Genomic DNA, 12,945 nt, shown 5'->3' on the forward strand with positions numbered 1-12,945 from the left:
GTGGAAATAGTCCCAATTTCAAGTCTCTCCTCTTGACTAGTGGTTTCCGAGCCCTACCATAGCCTCTCACACAAAATGTGAGCTTGCTGAGGTGTGCTGGGGTAAAGTTGACCTTCAGAGAAAGTGTCTAATGGATGATAGTAAACTGGTGACAAAGATTTTTCGCCTGTTTCGAGATTTCACCGAAGGCTAACTTCACCCCGTTTAAATGTTGCTTCCGACATTGGAAAGCCAGCTGCTTATTCCCTCATTGGCTCAACATTTCACACACTGAGCAGCTAAACCATATAGTCCTGAAGGTGTGATCCTTTATCTCAGCTGAATTGGTTGATCTTGGCTGGTGCAGCAGTGAGGCACTATCATAGAATCACAGGCCGGAATATTACACCCCCTCACCCCGACCACCGAGAGTGGACCGGCAGGTGGAGGGGGTGGGGTGGGGTTGGGGGGGTGGTGGTGTAATATTAGTGGGGGCTGCACCCATCACCTACCCACCTCCGCTGGTATTTTATCAGTGGGAGGGTTGGGTGGCCTGCCTGTTTTTGGGCCAATTGAAGTCCTGAATTGGACAATTAAGGGCCTTCTCCCACCTCTGCTGGTATTTGACCAGCAGTGTCAGGTAAACCCTGGTGACCTGACTGCAGGCAGGGGAGATGTGTGGTGGGTCCCTCCTGTTCAGGCACCTGTGCAGATATAATGGGCCAGTGGAGATAGCCTCGCCCCCCTGACTTTCCAGCAGGTGGACTGGGCCACTGCCTCCATGTAAAATTCAGCCCATAGCATGGTTACAGCACAGCAAGAGGCCATTCAGCCCATTGTGTCAGTGCCAGCTGTTTGCAAGAGCAACTCAGTCCCGCTTCCCTGCTTCTTCCTCAGAGACCTGTAAGTTTTTCCTCTTTAGAAAACTGTGATTGAATCTGCCTCCACCACACTCTCAGGCAGCGCATACCAGATCCTAACCACTTGCTGTGTCATCATCAACTAGCCACAGTCCCAAAGGACCATAGGCATCTCTCTCTCCCTAGAGAGAGACAACTTTGGCAACTTATAGCTTGAGGGGCACTGGCCTGAAATATCATAGCTGGTACGTGGATTGAACCCACGCCATTGACATCACTCTGACTAGCTGTGTAAACAAGTCCTGTCTCATCTCATGTCATTGTCTCTTCTTTTGCCAATTACCTAAGGTCAGTGTCCTCTGGTCCACCAATGGGAACAGTTTCTCTATCTAATCGGCCCAGACAACTCGTGATTTTGAACACCTCTATCGAATCTCCTCTTAAACTTCTCTAAGATTAAGGCAACCTAAGCTAACCCAGCACCCACCTCCCCCCTCCCCCAGATGCCCCCACAGAAGGCAGTAATTGGTCAGAGTTAGAGTTCTGTTGAACCCTGTTTAAGGGCATAGGATGAGGACAGGCTTTGGGCTCAGCCGAACTTTCCCCAGAATAAACTATTGAAACAAAGTTCATAATATAAGAAAGTAAGAAACAGAAGCAGGAGCAGGCCATTTGGCCCTTTGAGTCTGCTCCACCATTCAGTAAGATCATGACTGTTTTTCTGTATCCACTCCACACTTCCACCTTTCCCCATATCCCTTGATCCCCATAGTGCTCAAAACGTTAGCGACCTCTGAACTGAATATACTCAATGACTAAGTATCCGCGGGCCCCCGGGACAGAGAATTCGACAGTTTCACAACCATTTCAGTGACAAAATTCCTCCTCATTCTCAGTCCTAAGTGGCTTCCCCCTTATTTTGAGACTGTGATCCTGTGTCCTGGATTCCCCAGGAATACTGAGCTCTGGTACAATGTACAAGAGGATGATTGGTGCCCCTGTTCTGGGCCAATAAAGAGTCAGCAGCTTCAGGAAGGGATGAGGGACGGAAGAAAATTTTGCAAACAAGAAAGGAAAGTTATTTCTACACAGATGTTCAGATTTTGTTCGAACAGGGGCACAGGGTCACCGAGGTCAATAGAATCCTGTGCATTTGAGCACATTACAGATTCCACTGAAATCTCTTACCTAAAAAACTCGGCTCAGGGTCTTGCTACCTCTGTTTTCCTTCTCTGTATTAACAAAATCGCCCCTACTTGGTACCTCCACAGCTTTTCCCTCTCCAAATTAAGCCAGTCTTTATTTCAGTGGCTGCGTTTCCAGATGTTTGAGTTAGAAGTTACCTGTTTCGAAACCCAATGCAGACAGTCCCAGTGAGTGGTGGACAGAGGCCTGAATTCAGGATTGACATCCAGTGGGACCTCTCGGTGTGGATGGTCGCTCCATCCCAATGTGGGTTATGAAAGCTCATAGTCTTGCATTTATATAGTGCCTTTAATGTAGTAGACTGCCCCAAGGTGTTTCACAGGGGCAATGGGCTGTAGCTTCTGAGCTCCAGAGCGTCATATTGGGGGAGGGGGGGTACCGCACAGATGTGCAGGGCAACCCCTCTCAGATTCACAGGTAAGGTTTACACAGCAATTGCCCGGAAGTGCAAACTTCCCCCGGGCAATTGCCCTGCACTGGGAACAATCCAGAAATATGACTTAAATCACAAACTTTGGATGGTTCCGACTGCCTTACATCAACAGTTACCCAGACAAAGTTAGAAGAATTAAAACCATTTCTAACTTCTGGGTAACCATTGCACAGATCCAGACTGACCCCCCTACAGGACTCTCCCCACTCCCCTGACCCCCAAGTGGACTCCCCACATACATCACAACTCCCCCCTATGAGACTCCCCGAACCTCCCGACCCCCAACAGGACCCCTCCACCCCTCAGGGGTCTCCCCTCCACCCCCTGACTACCCCACCCGCAGGGCTTCCCCCACCCCCAAGGGACTACAGCCCTGATGGGAACTCCCCAACCCACAGGATTCCCCCCACCCGCACAGGGGCTCTCCCCCAAGCCTGACTCAACCTGACTCCACCTGACCCGACCCGACCCCCTGACCCCGAGACCTGACTCAACCTCCCTCCCCACCAGACCCGACCTGATTCCCCTCCCCCGAGACCTGATCCGACCCCCTCTCCCCGAGACCGGACCCAGCCCCCGAGGCCCAACCCGAACCCCATCCCCCCAGAGCCCGACCTGACCCAATCCCCCTCTCCCTGAGGCCTATTCTGACACCCCTCCCCCAGAGGCCCACCTCCCCCGCCCACTCCACCCAGACCCAACCCCCCAGAATTGCCCCAGAAAATCCCAAAATCCACCCCCCGCCAAAATAGCCCCGTCCACAAATCTTACCCACTTACCTTAGACACTTACCCTTTTCCTTTCCTGTCAATGACCTTTAAACTTGGCTGCACCTTTAAACTTGCCTAGTGCTGTAAAAAAGGGAGCAGGGTTTTCTTCCCTTCGACTCTACAACCCTCGACGCTAGGCCCTGGGGACACGCTGCACTCCCTAGATCCCGCCTGGCCTGAGCCGTAAGATTGGGCGAGATAGGATCGAAGAAAAAGTTAGGTAAAAAAACTAGGAGTGGAGTGGCAATCCAACTCATGATTGCCACTCTGAGGATGTTCAGGTCCATTATAAAGCAAAATTCCACACTAAGCCACATAAAGAGACAGTAGGGCAGACGAAGACTGGTCAAAGAGGTACGTTTCGAGGAGTACCTTAAAGGCAGGAGAGGTAGAGGAGAGGAGAGATTTAAGGCGGGAATTCCAGAGCTAAGGGCCCAGACAGCTGAAGGCACAGCCGCCAATGGTGATGCAGTTAAAATCGAGGATGTTCCACAGGCCAGAATTAGAGGGTTATGGATATCTTGGAAGGTTGTGGGGCTGAAGGAGGTCATGCAGATAGGGGGAGGTGCGAGACCATAGAGGGATTTGAAAACAAGAATGAGAATTTTAAAATCAAGGTTTTGTTTAACCGAGAGCCAATGTAGGTCACTGAGCACAGGGTTGGTGGGCGGAGGGACATGTTTAAGGACAGTTTAGGACATCGGTAGCTCAAGGCATGGCAAAAAAAGCGAGGTGATTAAAATTGGCATGTGAAAAGGCCAGAATTAGAGGCCAGAGATCCCGTCAGCTGGTATAAAGCTAGTTACAGCCAAAGTGTTGCATTGCGGCCTCATTAGTGTGCAGGTCCTTCCGCTCGTCCCCAAGGGTGACATTATGAAAAAGAAGAAACTTTTCCAAATATAAGATCATGAAACTCACCTAGGAAACAGCCCGCATCCCCAACCTTGGTTACAAACACATTTGCAAACCACGTGTGACGATACTCTCCACAATAACAATATTATTTTGAGGGAGTTGGTGGAAGCCATGTGAAGTGTTGTCATGGTCTTTTGGTTTCTGGCAAGATTGGAATCCCCTGACAGGGTTCCTGCCTTCTATCATTCATATATACATTTCACAGAGGCAGCACAATAAGGCATTAATTAATTTTGAAGGTTGAGCTGTGTAGTGGATTCAGCCAGTCTACATCATTTAGCAAGAGTGCATGTGGTGCAGAGTCTTTCCCCAAGGTTGTAAAACCTGGCTACAGATGGCATTACAACTCCAGTGACTGTCATTCTAATGATAATGGAGCATGACAGTATATGAGCTCTCATATACCACAAGGAACACATCATACCCGAATGAATCTCTTCACATCTATTTGGGAAGGAATTGCTTGAATAAAAGCAGTTTGAGACACCAAGCACTCTCTGCCTTGAATTTAATTTCATCTTCTGACTTTATTTCATGAACACTCTTTGAATATTGAGTCTCCTCTTGCTCCTCATCCATCACGTTTCTTCAATCAAGGCCTGTCTCTTCTCTCCCCATCCTCAGATATTGGTCAAAGAGGTGGATGAGAAGGTCCAACCAGTGAGGGACTCTGCAGGATCTCTGATGATTCTTTGTTGGCCTGTTGACTAGGAGATGTATGCCTGCGCAGTGTTAGATTGCAAGTCTTAGGAGATGAGATAAGGCCCATGGTGCTGATTGCTGCCACGATGTGAATGGACACTGGATACATCAAGAGGTATGACTAGGTGATGGAACACTTTAAAAACCTGGAGGTTAGAATGTAAGAAATGGGGGTGGGAATAGGGCCTGTGGCCTCTCAAACCTGCTCCGCCATTCAATAGGATCATGGTTGACCTTCTACATCAACCCAACTTTCCTGCCCTATCCCCATATCTCTTGATTCTTTTAGAGTCCAAAAGTGTATTGATCCCAACCTTGAACATACTCAATGACTAAGCATCCACAGCTCTCTGAGATACAAAGTTCCAAAGATTCACAACCCTCTGTGAAGAAACTCCTCTTCACCTTAGTCAAAAACCGCCGATCCATTTCCCTGAGACCATGACCCCCTTGGTTTAGACTCTCCAGCCAAGTGAAAACAGCCTCTCGCCATCTAACCCATCCAGCCCACAAGGCAGGAGAGACTCTAGTGAGGTGGGGAGTTCCACCATGAGATCCTGAGAAAGACTAACATATTGTAGGTGAGGGAGGAAGAAGAAGAAGCTTTTGGAGTAATAGATTACAGAAACTGATAGAAACCTGCACTTGCTTGTCATTATTCGCAGGTCAAGTCAAACCTATGGGGAGAATTTTCTCCCCGTCGGGTGGGGGGCTAAACAGGAGCGAGCGCAGGCGGGTGCACAGCCGATCATGGGCAGTGATTGGCTGCCTGCCGCCATTTTATGTGGGCGGGCCAATTAAGGCTTGCTCAGCGTGACACACACCTGGAAGCACTGAGCACTACCTGTGCGGGCAGGGGGAGGATGCTGAGTCGGGGCCTGCGCTCTGTCACACAGGAATCTCCCAAAGGCACAGAGCTGCCTCAGGGAGATTAGTTTGGGTATAAAAAATTGAAATAAAGGAACAAAATGATTTGGACACGTCCTCTCATGTGACAGTGTCACATGAGACGGGACATGTCAATGAATTTTAGTCAACACTTTTATTACATTTATAAACCCTTCATGAAACCTCATCCTACCCGTGGATGAGGTTCCATGAAAAATGCAAAGGCCGCCTGGGCTCTTCACCTGCCTGTCAACGTTTAAGGTTGGACGGGCAGACCTGTTAATCATTTCAATTACTATTTAAAAGGCCTTAATAGGCCTTTGATAGTTCGGCAGGCACACAGCCGACTCTGGTGCGCACCCGCCGAACTGAAGATCGGAATGGCCCGCGGTAACATCGGGTCGCATGCCTGGCGTCACTGCATGTCACTTCACGTGTCAAAGAGTGGGACCCACCCCCACACGCCGACCAGAAGATTCAGGCCTATGCGTTCAAAGCAGAGAAGTGTGAAGTGATGCACTTTAGAAGGCCAAATAGGCATTAGGCCACAAATGGCATATTTTGAAAAGTGTAAATGAGAGGAGACTTTGTTGTCCGTGTACACACATCCTTCAAGGTGACTGGGCAAGTTGATAAGGCGGTTACAGAATATGGGTTACTTGGATTTATTTAAGAGTGTGATAGAATATAAAAGCAAAAGGAGCATGCTAGAACTTTCTAAATCACTATTTGGGCCTTGGTCGGAGTATGGTGGATAATTCTGGGCAGCAAACTTCAGGAAAGATATAGAAAGGGTGCAGAGAAAGTTTACCAATTGGCATTCTGATGAAGAGTCATACGGACTCGAAACGTCAACTGTGTTCCTCTCCGCAGATGCTGTCAGACCTGCTGAGTTTTTCCAGGTATTTTTGTTTTTGTTACCAATTGGCATCATCAGTTCTTTTGTCGATACCTCCTTACATAGCAGGCTTAGCCCTGAGTTGTTCGAAAGAGTATCAATATTTTATTCAGTGGATAATATCAGTAAACTTACAGGAGTTATAGAGGTTCCATGAATTCTGCAGCTTCATTGGATCACACACTCACGAAGGATAGAGAACAAAGAAACCGCCTGACAAATCGCATGATGAATCTCAGACAACCGGCTCCCAGTGTCACAGTTCTCAAGCATTAAAGTGACAGTTCCTCAGGCACCCATGGAGACATGAGAGACCGAGGCAAAAGTGGAAATGAGGGAGAAAGAAGGCAAAAGGAAAGACCTACATTTAAATAAAGCCTTTCATTATCATCAGATAATCATCACAGCCACTGAAGGACTTTTGAAGTGGAGTTGCTACTGTAATGTCGGAAACAAGGCAGTTAATTTGCGCACAGCAAGATCCCACAAGCAACAATGTGATAATGACCAGTTGATCTGTCTCTGTGATATCGATTGAGGGATAAATATTGGTCAGGACACCAGGAAGAACTCCCCTGCTCTCCTTTGAAATAGTGCTGTGGGATCTTTAACATCCACCTGAGAGGACAGACAGGGCCTCAGTTTAACGAATCATCCAAAAGATGGCACCTCCGATAGTGCAGTGCTTTCTGCGTACTGCACTGGAACGTCAGCCTTGATTTTCGTGCTCAAGTCCTGAAGAGAGAGAGAAACACTGGAGAAGCTTGGAACAGGTGAACATAAGCAGAGAACAAATGGAAGAGAACTGCAAGAGCCTGACAGGGATCAAGAGCTGGGCATGAGTTGCAGAAGGGAACCTAGGGGCAGGATTTCCCAGCTCCGCTGGGATTGTCCGGTTCCGCTGCAAGTCAATGGACAATTGGCTGGGCCGCTGAATCTCCTGCAGCGAGTCCCACCACAGCAGGGCCGGAAAACCCTGCCTAGGATAGGATGTGGAATGGGATACAACAGGTGGGTGCATCCTTGATGACACAATGCACTTTTTATTTTGGTTAGTTTTATAATGAACTGGTTCTCAGATTTAACATTCAAGTAGCTTGCCATTGCAGTAGGGTGGTGGCATAGTGGTAATGCGGTTGACTCTGAACTTCTCTCTTGGCTTAGCAAGACACTCAGTTGTACCAAACTGGTACAGGAATAAAAAGCACTGAGGGTGTACCTACACCAGATGGACTGCAGTGGCTCAAGGAGGTAGCTTACTACCACTTCTCAAGGGCAGTTAGAGATGGACAACCTAGCTAGCAATGCCCACACCTCATTAAAAATTAAGAAAAAAGAAACAAAGGTTTTGCCACAGTCTTAGATTTTGTTTTGGCTCTTGTTTAGCTCCTGAAACGGCCACCTGAGAACTTCAGATAGACCACATCAACATTACCCATGGCAGATCATGGGAGACACAGAGGGACGGAGATTGAGGGGCGACTTGATAGAAGTTTACAAAATTATGAGTGGCATGGACAGAGCAGATAGTCAGAAGCTTTTTCCCAGGGAGGAAGAGTCAATTACTAGGGGACATAGATTTAAGGTGAGAGGAGAAAACTATAGAGGAGATGTGCGGGGCAAGTGTTTTACGCAGAGGGTAGTGAGTGTCTGGAATCCGCTGCCAGAGGAGGTGGTGGAAGCAGGTACGATAGTGGTGTTTAAGAGGCAGCTTGACAAATACATGAATAGGATGGGAATAGAGGGATACGGACCCCGGAAGTGCAAAATGTTTTAGTTGACGGGCAATATGATCGGCGCAGGCTTGGAGGTCCGAAGGGCCTGTTCCTGTGCTGTACTTTTCTTTGTTCTTTGACGCAGAAAAAAAACGAGGAGATTTTATTGATGCTTGCTTTAGATTCCAGTGAATTTGAGTTGGGCAGGAAAGGTCTGTTTAATGTAGCCAATGAGTTAGAGGTGTCAGGACACGGAATAATTAAAAACGGGAAGTCAAGCAGAGAATAACTTGGATTCAAAAACATTTGGTTAAAAATATCACGAGTGATTGTCGATGTCCTGCTGGCTGCTTTTACAGCTTATAAAATGCAGACCATTGTAATTTATTTATTTGTTCTACACGTATAAATATGGTAACAGAGCTGAGAATAACATCTTTTACAGCATGTTGTTAAAACCTGCTTCTGCTTTTGAGGCAAAATATGAAAATTTAATAGAAATTTTCCTCAGCCCAATAATTATCAAGTTTCTCGTGGCTGCACATTTGAAATATTTATTCCCTTTGTGACTATTAATTAAAGCTGCCCAGCTCAATACTTTCTGTGGATTTTAAAGGACGATACTTCCTAAGCTTTAGAAGATTTAAATGGGGAGCGTCACCTGAAAAGCAAGCTCACTTTGAAGTGACTAATAGCATGCTGGGAACGCTCTTTGTCCAACACACCTGAAGATGTGGGAGGCCTCACCCTCCCCCTGTACCTGCCCCTGTACCTGTCGTTCCTCATAGGCAGCCCTTGCTGTTTCAGGCACTACTCGAGAGTGGTATTACCCTCAAACGGATGCCCAAAACAGAACTTCCCTTCCTCCCGGCTGTGAAAGATATATTGGTCTTGGAGGGAGCGCAGTTTAGTTTTACTAGTGTCATGTCTGCACTTCAAGAGTTAACTTACAAGAAGATGTTAATCAAACTAGGGTTATATCACAGTATATTTACAGTGCAGAAGGAGGCCATTCGGCCCATCGAGCCTGCACTGGCTCTCTGAAAGAGTATTCTACCTCGTCCCACTCCCCGTAACCTTGCACCTTCTCTCTTTTCAGGCAGCAATCCAATTCCTTTTTGAATACCTTGATCGAACCTGCCTCCACCACCCTCTCAGGAAGTTTGTTCCAGAAACAGTTTGGAGCTCCCTTCCACGAGTGATAATTGATGCTAGATGAATTGTTCGATTTAAAACTGAGATTCATAGATTATTGTTAGCCCAAAGTATTAAGTGATATGCGGCCAGTGCAGGTATGTTGAGTTAGGTCACAGATTAGCCATGATCTTATTCAATAGCGGAGAAGACTCAAGGGGCTCAACGCCCTCTTCCTGTTCCTGTGATCTTTTCCAAAAACATACTTTATTCATAAAATTTACAAAAGTACATTACAAAACATTTTGACTTGTAAATCACAGAAAGTGCAACAAAATTCAATTTGCCTCCATACATTATGCTCCACTCTGAGATGCCTTAATACAATTGTAATACTCTTGATATTTGCAATGTACATTCCATGTCAGGCATACAGCCTGAGGGCAAAACATTTCAAATTGAAAATTACAAGAAGCTCAATGAATTCAATTTTCCTCCATACAGCACGTTCAATTCTGAGGTGCCTCAATACAATTTCAATTCTTGATATTTACAATGTACATTCCTTGTCAGACACACAGTCCAAGTGGTTCAACACAGTTTCCAGCCCCTTGATGTGCCATGACTGAAAGGCCTTAGACATCGATCTTCCCCCATTGCGCCTCTCTGGTGGCTGCCCCGAACTTTAGAGTGTCCCTCAGCACAAAGTCCTGGATCTTGGAATGTGCCAGTTCACACTTGATCATGGACAACTCTTTGCACTGGAAGAGCAGCAAGCTTCTGGCAGACCAAAGAGCGTCTTTCACTGAGTTGAAGCCCCATCAGCTGCAGTTGATGTTTAGCTTAGCTTGAGTCCCTGGGAACTGCCAATAGAGCACAAAATCCTGTGTCACAAAGCTACTCGGGATGAACCTCAACAAAAACCACTATATCCCTCTCCAGATCTTCTTTGCAAAAGCATATTCCAGAAGAAGGTGGACAACGGTCTCTTTCCCACCATAGCCACCTCCAGGGCAAAGTGCGGAGTGGGTGAGACCCCAGGCGTATAGGAAGGATCTGACAGGGAGGGTCTTTCTCACCACCAGCTAAGCTACGCCTGCCAAACCCTTGTGAAGTCCATTTAATCTCCAACCTGCATTAGCACATCATCAGATTGGTTCAGTGGTAGCCCGCTTACCTCTAAGTCAGGGTAATCTTGGAGTCAGCCCCTCACTTCAGGGACTATACATTTAGGGATCATTTCTATAGTTTGTTACTTGAGAAATGTGTTCTAAAAAAGCTAGGCTGATGCTTCAATGCCAGAACTGGGTGAGCACTGATGGGGATGACAGCTCTTGGATGAGATGTAAAAGATCCCAAGATGCCTCTCAAAGGAAGAGTAAGGTGTTCTCACAATATTTATTTCCTGATCAGCTGATTAAGTGACCATTTAACACATTTCTTTGCTGGAATGTGTGAAAATTGATTGCCTGGTAGGAAAAAAGAAACAAAATTAGTGAACTTCAGAAAGTAATTCATTGTCTATGAAGCACTTTGAAATGTCCTGAGGGTGTGAAAGGCACTACATAAAGGCAAATAATTCTTCTGGTTGAGCTAACAAAGCCTCCAATATTCCATACAGCAGACTTGGGGGACGCCAGTTAACTCAGTTGGCTGGATGGCTGGTTTATAGTGCAGAGTGATATTAACAGCACAAGCTCAATCCCCATACTGGCCGAGGTTGTCCGTGAAGGCCCTGCCTTCTCAATCTCACTCCTCACCTGAGGTGTGGTGACCCTCAGGTTAAACTCACCCCCAGTCTTCTCTCTCATATGAGAGAGCAGCTTGTGGGTCTATGGCCACTTTCACAATAGACTTATTTTTACAAATCCCACAAGAGCAAGGGCTTGCAGCCAGCCTTTGTCTGTTGGTTAAATCATGCAGGGCAGCATCTGAAAATGCTTCATCATCATAGAAATGGTACAAAACCATCTGGAAAAAGATCAAGCAATTATTACAATGCTAAGTTAAAGAACAGGAACCTATTAAATTAATCTGAGTTGTAGACCATCATAAAACTGTACAGATTTGCAGACATAATTTTGTTTTAGTTGAAATTATTGGTGCCCTTTGCTCAGTGTTTTCTGTGCCTTTTGCTCCAGCAATTCTTCCACATGTTGCTATACCTTTTTACAATCCTCCCACTGCTTCTCAGGTAATTTAATATTAGGTGCCCAGCTCCCAGTGATCCTTCAATAATCTGTGCACATCCTGGACTATGTTAAGTGCGGTAAAGTGGAGTGCTTTGTACCTTTAAGAGAATGTAGTTGATTGACCATGTGACTGTATTGACCAATCGCTATACAGCTCAGGCTACTTTGGTAACTGTTGGTCTAGAGCAGGAGGTGATTGAAGAAGCACACATAGTGTCAGTGCTCTGTTCTTAGTTCCAATAAACCACCAGTGTTTGTTCAGTCAATCGGTGTCTCTGCCTATATTGTATCAAGCGCCAGCTAATGTGTTAATATCAAGGGTGTACTTGCATTCGCAAGACAAAGCGAACTTGATAACCAAAAAAACATAAAATTAAGAAAACAAGGATGTGTTGCCCATCATTTTGTTGAGTCTTTCCACTCTTCTGATGCAATAATAAATTATTTCTCTGCTTATTCCAGTAAAATAAATTAAGAACATAGGAATATGCATTCATAAAGCGCTTTTCACGACAACCCGGCATTTCAAAGCACTTTACAACCAGTGAAGTGTAGTCACTGTTGCAATGTAGGGAACAAAGCAGCAATTTGCACGTAGCAAACTTCCACAAACAATAATGTGATGATGACCAAATAAACATCTTTGTGTGATGTTGATTGAAGGATAAATATTGGCCGGGGCACTGGGGAGAACTCCCCTGCTCTTCTTTGAAATAGCACCATGAAATCTTTTACATCCACCTGAGCAGGCAGATGGAGCCTTGGCCTAAAATCTCAGCCAAAATTCAGCACCTCCAACAGTGCAGCATTACTGGGAGTGTTAACCTTGACTTTTGTGTCCGAGCCTTGGATTGGAACTTGAACCTAAAGACTCAAAGGCAAGAGTGCTACCAACTGAGCCACAGCTGCATAGGAGTGGGCCAGTCTGTCCATTGAGTTTGTTGCACTGTTTAATTAGACCACGATGATCTGTATCATTTGTTTTCATTTTCCTGCCTGGAACAAAACCTGCCAACACCCATTCCAGAGACCCTGGATGGTGCCAGGGCACCTCCATATCTGCCCAGATATCTGAAGTGCATCTTTAGTCATGCGGACTGCTTATTCAATGATACACCTGGTTGTCAAGTGGCCTTCATTGCATCGCTCGTGGCCCTCATTAGTGGCCCTCATTACTGCCTCGAGCAGCCAGCTAGTAACTCTGCCTCGAAGTGTGAAGAGCTAAGGGAGGATGGAGCAGGATGAAAGTTGCC

The sequence above is a fragment of the Cetorhinus maximus genome, chromosome 8 (genome assembly GCF_964194155.1).
Source record: "Cetorhinus maximus chromosome 8, sCetMax3.hap1.1, whole genome shotgun sequence".
Classification (NCBI taxonomy): domain Eukaryota; kingdom Metazoa; phylum Chordata; class Chondrichthyes; order Lamniformes; family Cetorhinidae; genus Cetorhinus; species Cetorhinus maximus.